Raw genomic sequence first — 17,946 nt, 5'->3', positions numbered from 1 at the left:
TTAAAGTTATTTATTTTCATTATTTATTCAATTTTATATCATCTTTTATTATGTTTATTTCAGGAAAACATGGAAAAAGGCTTATATCTGAATAAATTCAGCAATTTTCAGATATTGCTGGATAAATCCAGAAAAGCTGACATTTATCCACTAACAAGTTTGCTAGTTTTGTAGGAACATTCAAGGCTGTATTTTTTTATTTTTCTTTTCTTTATTTCAATTTATTATTGATGTAAATTATAAAAGTTTGGAATAAAAATTTAATTATTGCTGAGAATAGGGTTGCATTGCATATAGTTTATTTCTTTAAATAATGTCAATGTATGATGGATGATGATTCGTGCATATTCAAATCCACCATGGTTTATATGAATGACACGTGCACTAGCTTCTAAGGAGTTGATAAACTCGTTGGGTTTCGTATTTGTAGCCATAGTCAGAATACGAACAAAACTCAGATTTATCATCTTCTTCTAAGCCACAAATGGCCTACACTCTTAGGCATTTTTAGAAATCATAGCATATTTTCTAAACTTTTCTAAGTATTTACCCCTTTTAGAATCAAATGAGATATATTCAATATGTATTCGTGGTCATAGTCAGGGATATGCAAAGAAATTATTTCATTTAAATTCTATAAGGCACAAAAAACCTTTTTATCAATGATTTTCATCAAAATTCTTCAGAAAATATTTTCTCAAATTGCATTCATACATCATCTAGGTTTGAGTGCATCATAAAAAGAATTTCATAGGGTCACACGCCCATCTTTTTTTTCAATTCCATTTTAGAAAAATCAATTTTCTCAAAAATTATCCAAGTTTTCTTCAGAAATCGATTTTCCTTTTCTTCTTAAATGTTTTCCAATATGATTCACGATTTCCAATCATCCCCTTTCCAAGTATTCCAATATTTGAAGCAAACATCATGTTTTCAGTCTACATTTTTCTGAAATTCATAGCACATGCTTGATTCTTTGTGCATTTAGGAATAGAACGTCAATTTAGACAAATTGAGCAAAGCAAAACACTTTATTGATCATTGGTTCGATTACCCCTGGTTATGGTGCCAGGAACGGTTGAACCTTGTACCGACAGGCGAGTCTCATTCTTTGGAATTATCCTGCATTTTAAAACGGAGGTGAGTTATTTTCAAAAAAAAATTCAAATGCCAGTTTGACTTGTAAAAGTAAAGTTTTGCAATGATAACAGGTGGGTAACTTAGTGGTCAGGGTCTTACCATGAAAGAGTGAATCAACGTGAGAAGGAGAGAGAGGTGAAGGAGATGAGTGAAAGCAAAGAGGGAAGGGGGTATTTATAGTGTAAATAGGTGAAGAAGAAGGTGACAAATGTGGGGTGTTATTCAACAAATCATAGAGGAAGAATATGTGTGAGGGCTTATGTGACAAATGGTGAGTTTAAGAAGGCAAGTGAAGGGTGAGGCAATATGTGTAATGTTTATGAGATTTGGGTTTTGGATCTGGGTTTGATCCTGATTGGATCCAGTTCTGGTCCAACTGAGATTCAATTTTGGTTGGCTTTTAGTTGGGACCTAGTTTTACTAACTAAGTTCCAATCTAGTTAGTGTAACTAGATCTAAGGTTACCCTTACAACTTAAAAAAAATACAAGAAAATTTTACATTTATGCTATTAATTCAAATGTTAATGATGTGCATGTCCTTGAGTCGGTCAATACTATTTTGGATGACTATGACCCTCAGATCATAATTGTTCCCATAACTTTTTAAAATAACTATTTTTCCCTTGAAATTTGTTAAGCGCATTTTGAATTTATTTTAACTCTATTTTTACAAAATAAAGATTTTTCTTACCAAAATTTTGATACGAATGCAACCACATGTTCAAAAATCATAAAATAGGCCTTAAATTTATGATTTTTTCCTTAACCATCTTTTTTCATAATTGATTATGGTTTATAGAAAATTATAGTAAATATTCTCATACATAAAAAATTAACTAGGGATGTCCACCTTATTCTGAAAAGAAATTCCTTATTTATTTATTGAAAAAGGTACATAAATTATGGTTGTTGTAGTCTACTCTTAAAATAATTTCAACCAAAAATTTCCTATTCTTAGTCTTATATGAACAATTCGGGGTATTTCTATAAATCTGCTAAACTTTCTAATATTTGGTTGGTACGGATAGGTAGAAAATATGCCGATTTGGTCAAGCGGTAGACGATTACCCAGATGGCATTGTGTTGTTTTTGAGTCTTAGGTAGACTTACGACAAGATCCATACTAATTTCTTTTCATTTTTATTGTTGAATCTCTATTTGTTGCAACATTATGCAAAGTTTTTGGTGCTCAATCATAATTTGCAGGCATGTCAAATATTTTGAGATGAAACTTGCTATATCCTTTTTTATACCATTCTACTAGTATCTTCTTTACAAATCCTTGAACATTTTCGTGCTTCTTGGGTGGATGGTATATGGGCTCTTTAAGTATTTTCTTTCTCAGCTAAGGGTCATTGAGTACCCATATTCTGTCTTTTATCCAAATGCTTTCATTTTCTTTAAGACAAAAGAAAGCATCTTCATGTTGACCTCTCATGTTTAACTTTTCATATTGAGAATCTTTACTTTATGCAACTATGATCTATGAAAGGATCTTAGGTTGTACCATCAAGTTGGATAATATAACTTTTCTAGGCTCTATCATGAATGGATGTCAACTAATGAAATCTTTTATGAGCTTTCATTATGTTTCTTAGAGACTAGCTAGCATACAATCGGCCTTTCGGTTCAGGGCATTAGTTACAATATTTTCTTTTTCTGAGCGATAGAAAAGAGTAAAATCATAGTATTTAATAAATTTCAACTAGTGTCATTGCCTCATATTCAACTCTTTTTACGAGAATAGATATTTAAGGCTCTTATGATAAGTTAATACCTCAAACTTTTCTCCATACAAATAGTATCGCCAGATTTTTTAGTTTGAATACCACTGCAGCTAATTCCTAATCATGTATTAGATAATTCTTTTCATGAATCTTTAACTATCTTAATACATATGCAATAACTTTCTCGTTCTGCCTCAATATGCAACCTAGTCTTGATCATGAGGCATCAGTATACACTAAAAATTCTCCTTGACATGTGGGCAAGGTCAGCACAGGTGACCTAGTAAGCTTCTTCTTCGAGGTACAAAAACTTTTCTTACATTTTCTATCTCACTCAAACTTGACTCCTTTTCTTAAGTGTTTGGTCATGGGTAATGCTATTCGAGTGAAATCTTTTATAAATCTATGATAATATCTTGCCAGTCCTAAGAAGCTGCGAATGTCCAAAATATTCTTTAGTTGCTTCCATTCTAAAACTTACCTAACATGGCATTCGAAATCTACTTATAACGATATAAATCAAATTTAAATAACAAATTTTAAATTTCAATTATTTGTAGATTGATAAGAAAGTAATTACCTTGGCGGGATCCACGGCTACTTCATCCTTTGAGATTATGTGTCCAAGAAACAAAACTTCTTTGAGCTAGAATTTGCACGTAGAGAATTTAGCATACAATCGTTGTTCTCTTAGAATTCCCAAAACAATTATCAAGTGCTCCCAATGTTTCACCATGATTTTAGAATATACTAAAATATCATCATTGAATACAATTATGAAAGTGTTCAAATAGTGTTTGAATGTTTTATTTATTAGATCTATGAAAGTTGATGGCTCATTAGTGAGTTCGAAAGACATTACTATGAACTCATAATGCCCATACATCATCCTAAAGGTTGTCTTCTGGATATCTTCCTCATTGATTCTGAGTTGATGATATTTGGATCTAGGATCAATCTTTCAAAATACCCTAGCCATTTGTAATTGATCAAACAAATCTTCAATACATAGCAACGGATATTTATTCTTGATTGTGGCCTGGTTGAATATTCTATAATCGATGCATAATCTTAATGATCCAACTTTCTTATTTGTGAATAACACAGGCGCTCCCCAAGGTGATACACTTGTTCTAATAAATTCTTTGTCCATTAACTCTTGTAATTGTTTTTTCAATTCTTTAAGTTTAGCTGATGCCATTTTATACGGTGCTTTGGAAATTGGTGTCATCTTAGGTAATATCTCAATACTAAAATCTATCTCTGGATGTGGAGGAAGTCCTTACAATTCTTCCAAGAAAACATTAAAAAATTCTCAAACTATCTCCAAAATTTCTATAGACATAATCTTTGGTTCCATTAGGGTGATATTAACCAAAAAAGTTGTACACCCTTTCCTCACATACTTATGGGTCTTCAACAAAGATATTACTCAATTCTCCATAATGGGTCTAGTCAACTTAAACTCTACCTTGGGTGTACCAAGTTGAGATAAAATCACTTTTCCTTCATGACACAGTACCCGAGCATGGTATTGATATAACCAATCCATACTTAATATAACATCATATTTCGTCATACCGAGTAAGATGTATCTGTGGGTAGGCTTTGTCCTCTAATTTTTACTACTATGTTTGGTATGTATGTTACACAAAAGGAGTTATATCCTACCAGATTATGTACCTCCAAAGTATGATTCAATGGTTTGATGGGTGCATGCAATTGTTTAACAAAGTTTACTTAAATAAATAAATGTGTTGCACCATAATCAAACAAAATTAATGCAGTGTGTCCAATAACTAGTATGGAACCTTGCACCAAGTCGTCCTTGGTGAGTTGTTCAGTGGTGATGACATAGACACATCCTGTCATAGTCCTCTATCTTGTTTATTTCTATGGCGGTTGATGTTGGTGTTGGGTTGTTGTTGCCGTGAGGGTTGTCCTCCTCCTGTGGTCCTCCTTTGCTCATATGTCACCTTCTTGTGACAATCTTGAATGTAGTGGCCCATTTTGTCATAATATAAGCAGTCTTCTGTCTCTCGGGGGCATAGTTGTTCAAGATGAGAATGATTGTATCTTGGGTCAGGTTATACTTTAATTATGATTCATTTAGTAAATGCATGTTAAATATATTTTTTTCTCATATATAATTTTGATTTTAGAGATTTTATATTTATATTTATTATTTTATAATTTATTTATTGAAAGCATGTTAAATGTATTTTTCTTCTCATATATGATTTAAGTTTTAAGGTTTTTATATTTTAATTATATATTTTGTGATTTATTTATTAAGTGCATGCTAAATGTGTTTTTTCTCATATATGATTTTAATTTTAAGGGTTTTATAATTTAATTACCTATTTTATGATTTATTTATTGAATACACATTAAATATATTTTTTCTCATATATGATTTAGATTTTAGAGGTTTTATATTTTAGTTGCCTATTTTGTGATTTATTTAGTGAATGCATGCTAAATGTATTTTTTTCATATATGATTTAGATCATAAGGGTTTTATAATTTAATTACTTATTTTATGATTTATTTATTAAATACATGTTAAATATATTTTTTCTCAAATACAATTTAGATTTTATGGGCTATACATACTAATTGCCTATTTTGTGATTTATTTAGTTAATGCATATTAAATGTGTTTTTTCTCATATATGATTTTGATTTTAGTGGTTTTATAATTTAATTGCTTATTTTTTTATTTATTTAGATTTTAAGGGTTTTACATTTTAATTGTCTATTTTGTGATTTATTTAATGAATGCATGTTAAATGTGTGTTTTTCTCATATCTGATTTTGACTTTAAGGGTTTAACAATTTAATTGCTTATTTTATTATTTATTTGTTAAATGCATTTTTTCTTCTATATGGTAGACCATAAGTCTGAATGGGTTACAAAATTATCTTCCTTACAGGAACTTATCATTTTATGTACCTCATAACAGTAGGCAAAAATCAGGGCTCAATAGCCTAGGTACCCTTTTGGGGTAACCAAATATGTTATGATTCATTCGTATGTACCCAACCCATTCAATATTTCTCTAACGCCTTTAGCCTATATGTGCACTTTAGTTATGAAGGAGAATAACACATTTATTAAGTGTGCATGTTCAACATAAAGTACGTGCATCCCTGGCACCCATTGGCATTCTTAACAACCCCAACTTATTTCACAGCTAATTCTCGCACATGCATGCCTTAACGGTACAAATAAGCATATGCCACACCCCATAATCATAAGTATCTCAGTCTGGTTTCTTGAGCCGCAGGCTCTAGCATGAGCTAAAAACATTTATCGCATGCATACATTATATCATGTCTTAAAATCTAAATCATATATGAAAAAAAACTCAGTTAACATGTATTCAATAAATAAATCATAAAATAGACAATTAAAATATAAAACCCCTAAAAAACACATTTAACATGCATTCACTAAATAAATTACACTAAAATGAAAAAACCCTAAAATTTAAATCATATATGAAAAAATTGCATTTAGCATATATTCACTAAATAAATTAAAAATTAAGTAATTAAAATACATAAACCCTAAAATTAAAAAAAAATACCTGGTTGTCAGCAAGAGAGGGGGGGGGGCAACAAAGAGGGGGCAAGAGAAAGGGGGCGAAGTGCAACAGAAAGGGGATGAAGGGCGATGGAGAGAGAGCTATGGGCGACAGAGAGGGGGCGAGAGCGAGGGGGCAAAGGAGAGGAAGCGAAGGACCATATAGAGTGGGCAAAGGGCTATAGAGAGGGGGTGAGAGTGAGGGGGCGCGAGAGAGAGAGATAGAGAGAGAGAAGGTTTAAGAGATGCGAGAAGGAGGTCGCATCTCTCGAACTATCTTTTTTTTTTAAAACATAACCTTTTATTGGTGCGATATTTTTCCATGCCAGTAAAGGTGTTTATTTCACTAGCGTAATTTTTTTTTCGCACCAATAAGGGTATTTATTTCACTAGCATGATTTTTTTTATGTCAATAATAGTGTTATACTAACATAATGTATGTCATGCCATTATAATGTACCTCTTTACTGGCATGATCTTTGGTCGTGCCAAAAAAGGTGTTTATTTTACTGTCATGCATTTTTGTTGTGCCAATAAAGGTATTTATTTTACTGGTATAATTTTTTTCATGCTAGTAATATTGTTATACTAACACAATATATGTTGCACCAGTATAACGTACCTTTGTATTGTCACAAACATATTTAGCACTAGTAAAGATGATTCATTATTGGTGATGCATAGGAGGCATGCCATTAAAAGGGTAGTTTCTTATAGTGATGCTAGAACCAACATTAGAATTTCGATGCATGCATGGGCTTAGAGTAGAAATTTTTGGAAGGAAAGTATGCTCGATTAGGTTCAATCAAGGTTAATAGGATAACTCGGGTAGATTGGGGTGCGGTTTTTTGATGGGGTTTGGTAAAAAAATAAGTTGGTCAAACAAAACCACAAGAAAATCTCAAATTTGGAGGGATGATTATGGTATGCTAGGTTTGGTTAAAGTTTCACAGGCAGGCAACATGGGGACAGAGATATATAATTCTTTTAAGAGGCAATACATACAGGATATAACAGAATAGGGAAAGACTGGGTTTTGGGGATAGACAAGTCAACTTGTAAAATAGAGTTCTCTTTGTAGAAAGCTCAATAAATAGTGATTTTAAAAGGGTAGACACTGTACACCCTAAAGTGTACTAGATCCAAATTTAAGACTCAAACACTTTACAGTTTGGGCTGGGCGATTTTATAAAGTTTGACTACTTTCAGGGTACGTTAGAATTCAGGCTTTGGTTGAATTAGGTTCAAAAACTTCTAACCTAGGTTTGAGTTAAGGGAACATTGCAAATGGATCCAAACCAAAATCTAGATCCAAATGGGCATCCCACCTCATTTCTATCTATTTAAATTCCCAAAAATGTGTTTAGCTCACCCTCCTTTTTTGGGTTTGGTCCTACTAGGTCCAGTTGCTATATTTAGACCCAAATTAGTTCTAAATGGGCATTCAAAACCCAAATAAAATTTAAACACTAAATTAAAATTTTAAATATAATTTAAATATAAATTAAAATTGCAAACCATATTTGAGACCAAATTCTATTTTTATTTATTTAATAATCATATGAAATTTGTGGGTATTATACTTACTGTTTATGTTGTCATATCAATAGTAGCCAAAATCATCCTTGACAATTGCCTTCTGCAAACTGTAACTAATCAGGATAAAATCAATCAATCTTGGAATCGAAACTTTTCATCATATCATAATTAATTGTCAAACTTTCATGTCATTATTAATGGAAAATTTATGAATTTTCTTGAATAACTATAATCAACTAAATTTTGAAATATGAATAAATAAAATTTATATAACCATGCACTTAAGATTGATGGCATGTCAATGTTTTAATTAAGAGCAATAAAATCAATTATCGAACCTATGATAGAAAAATAATGAAATTAATAGAATTATAATGAATATAAAGTATACTTAACTATAAAATTGATTAATCTTTATTTCATTATTTCGGGCACAACCCTCGTGGGTACAAGTTAAACCAAAGCTAGATTATGCCTTGAACAACTTTGTTCCAAGTGAACTTGCCAAAAGTGCTAGTTGCTTTAATTTAGTCAAATATACACAACCTCATCAACATGTATTGATTTTGCATTATTTTGATGTGTTCTTTAGTTTATTGTTTTCTTCATTTACTTGTATGCCCTCCTTTGACCTTGAGTTAGACATTGGAAATGATAGGATTTCTGGGATCACCTACACTCACTAGAAATTACAATTTTCATCAACTGTTAAGTTTTTTTTTATCAAACCCTGCAAATATGATCTATATTCATTTTTCAGTGTAAACAAGTTTTGGATCATGTGATTATGATGTGCATGTAGGTCTCTTAAGATTTTTTAGTATCAATTGCTTACAAAATATACCAAAGTTTCATAACTTGAAAAATCATGTTTTTACATAAAAAAAACATGATATAATGTGTGATTCCTATCAAACAAATTATGTTGAATACATCCATGTGCTCCATTAAGAAAATACAAACTACCCTCATGATTTCTATTATGTGGGTTTAAGTGCTCTTGTATTTTATATAATCTATTTAATAAAATATAATTTAGATGAAGTATTGTTCATGTTTAGATGAGTTTTAGAGAGAACAAATATCAATAGCTAATATCACATTAAATTATGAAAATATCAAGTTTTTTAGCAAATTGTTTTGATACAAAGCATGATTTTTAGTAAGTAAACAACAATAAACACATATATCCTTCATAGTAAAATGTTGTGTGTTTGAATGGTTGTGTTTATGTGAAAAGGGAAACAATCCTTTAAGCCTAAGTATTTCTCAATAACTGATAGCATCTCTCCCTAAAAAAGAAAACACTGAATTGGTTGTACAATCACAAAATTCTCAATCCCTTTCTTTGGATGCAGATTTGCATGTAAATCCAAGAAAAAATCAAATTTGATTTTTTATACGAAATCCAAGAAAAAATCAAATTTGATGGATATTCAAATCTATTTGCATGTAAAAAAACATATCTAGTATGACCTTTCACCATCAGAATCTGAATTGGTTTAGCCAACATCCAATTAGATGAATATGGCATTAGCCACATCTGATCTGAATATGAATCTTTTACATCCATATTCCCAATCACAAGGTGGACAATGTGATTTGGAATCACATGAGAAGTGTATAAAATGACCTCAAATGTAATTCTAAAACTTATTGCCCCATTTTTTCATGATTGCTTGTATATAAGAAATGGGATGAAAATCCATCACCCAAAGAAGCATTATCACTTGGGGCCAAGCAGGCGTGCCTTAAAGTTAGAAAAAAAGCATGTTAAAAAGGTGATTTTAGTGAGGTATGATACCATAACAAAAAATGAGCATATTGTATGACAAATATGATGTATTTTTTTAAATACTTTAAAATTTTTGAAATCTACCCACTGTCCAAAACCACAAATAAGAAACTTTTTAAGATCTTTTTACCCTTTGTAAAGTGAACCCCATGAAGTTCGTGTGTTATAGCATTCCGCCCATTGGCTATGGCAAAACCTCACTTAAATCTCATATTCTCATTTTTTTTGTGGTCCACAAGAAATGTGCAAAAAAATATGTTATTTATGCAGTCTTCTTTATTAATCATAAAATCATAAATACCTTAGTAAAATCACATATTTTATACCGAAGTTGCAAAAAACCGTGTGAACCCCATTCTCCTTTCATCTTTCTTTAACCATCACTTAAATGTATGTTTGCACCTATTTTTTTGTGATCTTCACAAAGTGCACAAAAACAAGTTTTGTGAACTTTCTTATGATCATAACTTTGTAAATACCTTAGTAATCAGCGCATATTTTATACCAAACTCATCAGATATCGTCTGAATTTCTCTTCGCCTTTTTTAATCGTCACTTAAATATATGTTCACAAATATTTTTCGTGATCTTAACAAAGAGAGCAAAAATAAGTTTTATGAACCTCTTTATGATTATAACTTTGCAAATACCTTAGTAAAATCACATGTTTTTTACCAAAGTCGTTAGATATCATGGGAACCGCCTTTCTATAACCCTCACTTAAATGTATATTCTCACCTTTTTTTGTGGTTCTCACGAAGCACACAAATATAACTTATGTGAACCTCCTTTATTCGTAACTTCGTAAATAACAGAATAAAATCACATGTTTTATAAGAAGATTACACATCTAATTATGTGGAGAGATGCAAATATGTTACTAGCTACAGAGTAAAATCATATATTTTTGTATTATTTATTACAGAATTCCTAAAAATCTCAACTCTTGGTTATTTTGCAACAATTATTTATGGAGTTTCATAAAATTGTGAATCCATTATTTTCTATTATAATTCACTTATTATAATTCAGCAAACATTTCTTGTTATATTAGCAGACATTTACATTCAAATTTAAAACTATATACAATTCACTTGTAATATTCAAAACTATATGCATTCATTCTCAGCATACATTTAAACTATTATAAGTATTCAAAGTTAAACTGTGACACAAAATTTCAATTACAATTGCATTTACAGACATTTACAAAACATTGTTTACTTAATTATAATGATTTACAATTACAAAACATTATTCACTTTTATATATGCCACTATCCCACTCGTCGCTCCTCATTGACCTTAGTATAGTTATCGTTAAGCTCAGTTTGATTTCTTATAATTGACTCCTTTGCAACAAGTATATTCTTCAACACCAAAATTTTGGCATGTTCAAGTGTCAACTCTGCATCTGCTCCACTTGCAGTCCTTTTGTGGTTTTGACTCATCGACTCATGTTTCTCCCTTCTCCTTAATGATCCATTTTTCAGAGGGACTATCTGCAAAATGTTAGGATTGAGCAACTGTGTCCTCCTCATCATTGGCAAGTATCATGGAGGACAAGCTGATATCTTTGTTGTCATTGCATTAGTTTTCATGTTCGAAGAAGAATATGATGGGGTAATCCTTTGTCCTATCCATTATTGTCAGTGAGACAATTTTGCTAACTGTGCCAGGATGACCATTTGGTTGATGAACATAGCTAAATTGTCGGATCACTTGGCTAGCTATTTGACACTTAACTTCATTCATGTTGTGTAACCAAATGTTCATCATCGTGATGGCCTTTGCTTGCACAACCACATCCTGATTTTTATCCACCTCCTCCTCCACGGCTTTGTAGGGGCACCACTTTACCTACATAACAAAATTTCATTCATGGTTAGTCATATATTACATTACTTATAAATAAATATGAAATATTATAAAAATACTTACATTTACTCTAGCCAACTTTCATAATAATTTTAAATAATGGGCACTGCAGAGAATATGATGACCAGGCATTCTTCGATCAATTCCTTCTTTGTTGCTTGACCAATTTTACATTGCAACACGTGGACATTTAGGGAGAGTGTGACTTTTTAGAGGCCTTTCAATAGATATGTACTCTTATATCAAAACATGCAGGGATTCATATAAGAATTAGCATGTATTAATACATTATTATTACATCATCTATGTTAAATAATATTTTAGTTTAAATCAACAGTTTAGGTACAAATAAAGGAGTAACTACCTCCAACAACACCAACATGTCAGTGATATTTATTCCTCTAGTCCTCACATTATTGAAATTTGCATAGAGGTGTCAAAGTGTGGTTGCTCCTCATGCGTATTGGTCAGCACAATTCAAGTCTCCCACCAATTCAATATAAAAACTATAGATCTTCCCACCATTGTCGATAAATACGCATGCGCCCAAGAAGTGGAGCAAGAATGCTCTCAAATCCTTATCTCAAATATTATGGGTAGCAGTTTTTTCTCTGACGCACGATAGTTTCTCCTTCATTCTCTTCGATCTGCTGGGATCAAAGTGATTCTTCAATTATAATAACTCTAGCCTTTCTCCTAGAAATGCATTATCTTTTGCTCCCAAGTAAATATCACACATATTCTTAAAATCTCGCCACCAATGTCCACTCATTGGTTTCCCATGACACTTAAATATAATGATTCATGTCACGTCCTCCAATGTGATGGTCAGCTCAATATCTGTGAACTAAAATTTGTTAGTTGACATATTTCAGAACTACACAATAACCTTTAAGAGGGGGTGACTGATGTTTCATTATGTGATATCCAAGAATTTTCAAAAATACATATGATCAAGCATGTCCTTTGCATTATTTGATAGAGATAGGAACCACCAGTATGCTTGAAACTAGTAGAATCGGTGCATGTGGCATGTTGCATTACTCTCCTTGCCTTATGGCTCCTACAGTATATATATATATATATATATATATATATATATATATATATATATATATATATATATATATATATATATATATATATGATAATTTAATAAATGATTGAATGTAAAGTAAAAAATGACTGTCAATATCTTAGAAACAAGTATATACAAAATAATAATTGAGCAAAGTACCTATCCAAGAACACCAGACATTTTTTACCACTTCAATCTCTTCCTCGGAGCTTGCACTTTCTTCTCTGCATCCTCCCCTTGCTGAGGTTTTTCTTTCCCTCGTTAAGGTACTTCCTCTACCCTTCTATCATCCACATTTTTTGTGACCACGTCTCCAGCTTTATCTATTCAGTTATTGAGGTTAGCAGCAACTTCATAGTGAATGCATCGGTCAAACTTTTTATTCGTTGAGTCCCCCTCTATCTCCTCCTTAGATGTTTCCAGGATGGGAGACATGATTGTAGCGACAAACTCTTCATTATTTTTTGTATAATTTATTTCTATTTTGCTCCATGTGCAGGAGTTGTTAATTGTAATTTGACCAACATTTTAGGTGTTTTTTATTGCTCCTTTGTGGGTGGTTGATAACCAAGTTTGCATTTTTTGTGGTAAATATCAGATAACTAGTATTTTGATCACAAAGCAGGCTCTCTCTCTATCCATGTGTCAAGCTTATTATATATATCACAATACATAGAATGACCTAGTATGTAGTTTTTCTTCTTTGACAGTTCTTGTTGTTCTCCAACACTACCAGACGATGTGCGTGTGAGCCCCTCAGACACATACTTCTCGATCATCATATTATGTCAAACTCTTCAAATTTTATATGTAACAGAAGTCAAGTAACTCATAAAACCTTTTTTGTAACAAGTAGACCTTAAGAAGTTTCAAAAAGATATTTGGAAAAAGATATAAAATTACTACCTTTGGCATTGAAGTATACACAATAATGGGAAGCACAAAATTTATTTATCAATGAGAATAAATTTTTAGTTGTAGTTGTCATTACTACACCAACAACAACAACACTATGTATAAAACAACTTAAAGAAAAATAAGCATTCCAGAAAAGCTAACTAGAAAACATTTAAAAAGCATCAAAAAATGTTTAATTGTATTAGACAAGAAAAAAATTGCAATGCCTCTAAACATTATAAGATGAAAGTGCTCATACCCATCAACAAGGTGTGGTTAACTCGTTGTCTCACTGTATAAGCAAGAACCTCAAGCCATTAAACCATGTAGTTGAACCACTATTCAACTATCAATAAAACCCAATATTTAGGAAGGTAAACTAATATTGCTATAATTTCTTAATGTTTCAATATATTGATTATATGCATATTTTTTGTATGAATGATAAAGAGAGGTACAAGAGAAAATATGCAACAATATAGAAAAAATGTTGAAATATGTAAGCTTAGTATTCTCAATATTTTATAAATATTAAGGAAAAGAGTTACCAAAAAACTCGTCAGAAATACTATGCTTACCAAAAAAAACTCATTGTTAAGAATGTGATTACAGAAAACTCATCGTCAATGAATCTGGAAAACCCAATGACGAAGTGTCATTGATGAATCGCCAAAAAAAGTAGCTGAAAATAGTTGCCGAAAAAGTTGTCAATTTTTTTTTACGAAAGATCAAGAAAGTTGGGGACCACAAAGAAACCCTAGAATATGCAAAAATAGCCCAAAGTTGTGGACAATCACTTTGTATACTCCTGAAGAGTAGCATTTATTATAATAAAAAAACTATAAACATGAAAGAACATCACACATTTAAATATGCGATATTATTGTAGTATTTGCATAGTTAGTAACATATTTGCATCTCTCTACACAATTAGATATGCAATCTTTTTATAAAATATGAAACTTTACTTTGTTGTTTATAAAGTTACAATTATAGGAGGTATACATAAGTTATATTGGAGCGCTTCATGGGGACCGCAAAAAATAAGGTGCAAATATACATTTAAGGGTTACAGAAATGAGGTTCACACGATAGCCAACGACTTTGGTATAAAATATGTGATTTTACTAAGGTATTTACGAAGTTACTATCATAAGGCAGTTTACAAAATTTATTTTTGTGTGATTTGTGAAGACCACAAAAAAATAAGTGTGAACATACATTTAAGTGCCATTTAAAGAAAGAAAAAAAAGGAGGTTCACACGGTTTTTGGTGACTTTGGTATAAAATATATGATTTTACTAAGGTATTGCAATTTTATGATTATCAGAGAAGTCCACATAAATAACATAATTTTTTTGTGTAATTCTTGAGGACCGCAAAAAATATTTGAGAAAATGAGATTTAGGTGAGGTTTTGCCATTGCCGATAGGCGGAACGATATATCGCTCAAACTTCTTAAGGTTCACTTGTAAGAAAGGTAAAAACGATCCTAAAAAGTTTTTTATTTACTATTTTAGACTGTGGATAGATTTTGAAAATTTTAGGGCATTTGAAAAAACAAGTCATATTTGTCATTTTTTCGATACCATAAACCAGGTCAATGCAAAACGTTGTTTTCAAAATCGAAGATGCGATTCATCCTTTGAGAGTTCACGGTTTGTCAGGCTTTTCCCTCCAGCTCACTTAGAAAAGGAGAGCTTTTAATGGAATAAATTACTTATGGTTAGTGGAACTTTATTTTGTAGTCATTATTCATAATTGTGAATAAGGAAACATGCTTTTAAATGGTAGTGATTGTGTTAGAAATACTTCATAATCTCTCTCTCTCTCTCTCTCTCTCTCTCTCTCTCTCTCTCTCTCTCTCTCTCTCTCTCTCTCTCTCTCTCGGAAGTTCTAGCTGTGATTGAAATGTTGTAATCGGTCATTTCCTTGGGACAAATTTGAGTGATCAAAACATAAGTAAGCTTTGTTACAGAGGGCTGCATTCAATGTGTTGTCAAAATATAATTTTGCTAAAATATGGCTGGACATCAGGTCGGGCGGCCCGTGTGGGTCGGGTCTGAGCATAGATTTAGAACAATGGCCCCATTGGAACCGGGCTTGAACCCGACCCTACAAATTATCGAGTCGGATTGCGCTAGCCCACTAGGCTGACAGGCAGGCCTGCTTGAAATTAAAAATTCATTCAAAATCAGATAAGGCCCGCGGGTCAGCCTGTAGTCCCTTTATTTTATAAAGTAACTTTTACGGCTTTTTTCCATGGGAAGTAACTCTTAAGTTGGAAAGCAGAGTATGAAATCAAAATTTCCTAAACTCTAACCTAATCTTCATCATTTCAATTTAGGAAAAGTTGTTTACTTAGTAAGTTGAATTTCCTAAACTCTAATCTAATCTTAATTTATGAAAAGTTGGTAACTAACCATAAATGAAGAGTGTTTGGATCCAATCTATTCTTTCGATTTTCAAATTTTGTTTTAAAAAAATTCATGCAATCAAGAAATAAACCTGACCCGACCCGTTTTAAGCCCATGAGCACAATGGGTGGGCAGTGGGCTAAGAATCAGACTCGGGCCCGACCCAAACCGGGCCTCAAGCTGGGCTAGTTGGTCAACGGATCAGGCTTTCCCAAGCCCAGTCAATAATTGGGACGGGCTGGCCCCGCCTACCCATTGTCTAGCCCTACTCTTGCCAAATGCAGTGTTGAGGATGGGGTTGCCAAAAACATCCTTTTATCAATGGTGTCCAAATATAGCATTGAAGTTGCCAACTCCATCCCATATGCGGTATTTTGGCAACACCATTGCTTGCTAACAAAAGGGGGTGTTGAGGAAACCACAAAGCAGACCCCCAAATACGAGGGTGTTGGGGAAACCACAACACACCTCCAATTCAAGGCTCTCAAACAGAGCCACAACACACTTCCAATTCAAGGCTCTCAACCATGCAACACCAAGACACGGTTGCAACTCAAATAAGGACTACTACTTTTGGACTTGAGGAAAACGCCTTGACCATCTTTATTCGAAAAACAATTGACCGAGGACTTACCTACCTGGTTGACAAGAGGAGCCACCGCTCAAAACATGTCCATGGATGGATCTTATTTAAACTTTAATCAAAGACGATGATGAGAGTTGAAAAGATTTAAGGATTTTTTTTTTTTTTAAATGCAAGTTGGGGTTAGGCAGACCCCTACCAGTTATACAACTATACCATTGGGTTTTGAACCTGAAACATCCCAATACAAAGTGACGTGCACTAGCTGCTCCTACCAGACAAGCGAAGCCCCATTGGTACAAGAATAAGGATTTTACGAAACAAATATGGTCCCATATCACATATGAAGCATCAGTTTCAGCAATGTAATAAATGAGTTCTGCGGAGAGAGAGAGAGAGAGGGCAATGTAATGCAAAAGATGAAGGATGCAGAACCATTTCACTTTTTAGTTAAGAGCCATTCCCAGAGTTACCGGAACCGCTGCTTCCTGCCTAAGGGAGAAGGGTGCTTCTGAAGCGAGAAGCACCACGTTTTAAGGATAATGGCTTACCATTTGTAGGAAGCACGTTTCCCAAATCACTTGCTTCTCTCATTATTTTTGTTTTCCCACCCGTTTCCCCTTCGCTTCCCACTCACTCCCCTTTGTTTTCTGTGTTTTTCAGATTAATATTTATTTTTTCGCATCTCCCTCACTTCCCATTCGCTTCCCCCTTGATTCCCACTCGTCTCTCCCCTTTGTTTCCTTTTTGGCTTTTCATACACTTCCACCGTCGCTTCCAAAATGAATCCTGCTTTACGCTTCATACTATTTAACACACTTCGGTGCTTCCACTTCACGCATCGCTTCCTGGTAACTATGATTCCCAAAACAAGCAGTCAAATTCTCTGTTCGAGGCAGTGAATAACCGGCAACCATCCAAGGGCCAACGTTGATTGACATCTGGCATACAGATTATGCCCAACCCCATTTATAACCGAGAGATATGTAGCTGTAAAACGTCACAAAGGAAGCTCTGTAGGTGGCATTAACTCTCAAATTTGTAGAAAAATATCCCTTTTCTGTTGAACAGCAAAAGAAAAAAAAACAGGATAAACTAGATGGGTAAGACGTTATCCTTGTTTGCAGGAGGTGTTGGTCGAACCCACACCTTGCCTATTCATTTAACAAATTTTATTACTTAAATGAGTTCAGCTCGAGCTGAGTCAAGCCATGCTGGAGCTTGACTTGAGCCAATCTCGGACAGGAGCTGTACAAGCTCGGCTCAAGCTTGAGCAAAAGCTTGAACAGCCAATCCTTTTAAG

The sequence above is a fragment of the Nuphar pumila genome, chromosome 7, assembly GCF_984573655.1.
Source record: "Nuphar pumila chromosome 7, dmNupPumi1.hap1.1, whole genome shotgun sequence".
In the NCBI taxonomy this organism is placed as follows: Eukaryota; Viridiplantae; Streptophyta; class Magnoliopsida; order Nymphaeales; family Nymphaeaceae; genus Nuphar; species Nuphar pumila.
This window is presented reverse-complemented; position numbering follows the sequence as displayed.